Raw genomic sequence first — 2,108 nt, 5'->3', positions numbered from 1 at the left:
CGGAACGTTTACTTTGAAAAAATTAGAGTGTTCAAAGCAGGCGATTCGCCTGAATAATGGTGCATGGAATAATGGAATAGGACCTCGGTTCTATTTTGTTGGTTTTCGGAGCGCGAGGTAATGATTAAGAGGGACAGACGGGGGCATTCGTACTGTGCCGTTAGAGGTGAAATTCTTGGATCGGCGCAAGACGAACGACTGCGAAAGCATTTGCCAAGAATGTTTTCTTTAATCAAGAGCGAAAGTCAGAGGTTCGAAGACGATCAGATACCGTCCTAGTTCTGACTATAAACGATGCCAACTAGCGATCGGGGGGCGTTAGTTTTACGACCTCTCCGGCAGCTTGCGGGAAACCAAAGTCTTTGGGTTCCGGGGGAAGTATGGTTGCAAAGCTGAAACTTAAAGGAATTGACGGAAGGGCACCACCAGGAGTGGAGCCTGCGGCTTAATTTGACTCAACACGGGAAATCTCACCCGGCCCGGACACAGTGAGGATTGACAGATTGAGAGCTCTTTCTTGATTCTGTGGGTGGTGGTGCATGGCCGTTCTTAGTTGGTGGAGCGATTTGTCTGGTTAATTCCGATAACGAACGAGACTCTGGCTTGCTAACTAGTTACGCGACCCAATCGGTCGGCGTCTAACTTCTTAGAGGGACTAGTGGCGTTTAGCCACACGAGATTGAGCAATAACAGGTCTGTGATGCCCTTAGATGTTCGGGGCCGCACGCGCGCTACACTGACCGGATCAGCATGTGCTCGCCTTGGCCGACAGGTCTGGGTAACCCGCTGAACCCCGGTCGTGCTAGGGATAGGGAATTGCAATTATTTCCCTTGAACGAGGAATTCCCAGTAAGCGCGAGTCATTAGCTCGCGTTGATTACGTCCCTGCCCTTTGTACACACCGCCCGTCGCTACTACCGATTGAATGGTTTAGTGAGGTCCTCCGATTGGACCTGGCGCGGCCGGCAACGGTCGAGCCGGCGTCCGAGAAGACGATCTAACTTGATCATTTAGAGGAAGTAAAAGTCGTAACAAGGTTTCCGTAGGTGAACCTGCGGAAGGATCATTAACGGTCTCGCAAACGCTTCGGCGAACGCGAAACTCGGACAAGCGAGAGAAAAAGTTTTTGCTACCCGGCGCCCGACCCGCGAGGAGCGGCGCGCCGGCCGGCGATTCGGTCACCGGTAATGTTTGCGCGTCGAGTGCCGCGGTGCCGCGCGCTCCGGCTTCAAGCGTCGGCCTGGCCGACCGCTCGGCGCGGTATATTTTGTCACCCTTTAGTGCGAGGCACTGTGCGAGCGAAACAATCGTGGATGGCTCTTGGCGGTGGATCACTCGGCTCGTGAGTCGATGAAGGACGCAGCTAGCTGCGTGAATTAGTGTGAATTGCAGGACACATTGAGCATCGACGTTCTGAACGCAAATTGCGGCCTCGGGTCAATCCCGGGGCCGCGCCCGCCTCAGGGTCGCGTTGCAAACGTTCCGCGCGGGGATTTCTCCGCGCGGCTGCTGCGGCGTCGGACGCGCGAGCGCCCGTCCCGCTCAAGACAGCACGGCACGATGTGCGACGATCGCGACCAGAATCCCGCGCGGCGGCGGCGAGTCGACCTCGAAGAGGCCAACGGCTGGCGGCTCAAGGGCGGGAATCGAGGTGCGCGGCGGCGCGCGGCGCCGACGGCGAGCGCGGAACGGGAAGAATAGTCCCGGTCCTTACTTTCGGCCTGAGGTCGGACGAGGCTACCCGCTGAATTTAAGCATATTACTAAGCGGAGGAAAAGAAACTAACGAGGATTCCCTCAGTAACGGCGAGTGAAGCGGGATGTGCCCATCGCCGAATCCGCGCGCTTTTGGAGTGCGCGGAATTGTGGCGTACGGAATTCGTCACGGCGCGCTTCGCCGGTCGCCCGCGTCCTTCTGATCGAGGCCTTGTCCCAGAGCGGGTGTCAGGCCCATGGCGGCGACAGGCGGGCGCGCTACGGCGTCTTCCCAGAGTCGGGTTGTTTGGGAATGCAGCCCAAAGCGGGTGGTAAACTCCATCTAAGGCTAAATACGGTCACGAGACCGATAGCGAACAAGTACCGTGAGGGAAAGTTGAAAAGCACTTTGAA

The 2,108-nt window shown here is 56.8% G+C and overlaps 1 non-coding gene and 2 pseudogenes across 1 annotated transcript; all 3 read left to right on the top strand.

Moving 5' to 3' along the window:
- Window positions 1–372: 372 nt before the first annotated feature.
- LOC146144410 (small subunit ribosomal RNA) lies at window positions 373–1,061 on the top strand (annotated as a pseudogene; the record flags this gene model as incomplete).
- Window positions 1,062–1,315: 254 nt separating this feature from the next.
- LOC146144409 (5.8S ribosomal RNA) lies at window positions 1,316–1,469 on the top strand. The gene has a single exon (XR_014498953.1). It is a non-coding gene; the product is annotated as a 5.8S ribosomal RNA (ribosomal RNA).
- A 248-nt stretch (window positions 1,470–1,717) lies between these two features.
- LOC146144408 (large subunit ribosomal RNA) overlaps window positions 1,718–2,108 on the top strand; it is a 3,679-nt pseudogene continuing 3,288 nt past the window's right edge.

Source organism: Ascidiella aspersa, chromosome 5 (assembly GCF_963924565.1).
Source record: "Ascidiella aspersa chromosome 5, kaAscAspe10.2, whole genome shotgun sequence".
Taxonomy (NCBI): Eukaryota; Metazoa; Chordata; class Ascidiacea; order Phlebobranchia; family Ascidiidae; genus Ascidiella; species Ascidiella aspersa.
This window is presented reverse-complemented; position numbering and strand designations above follow the sequence as displayed.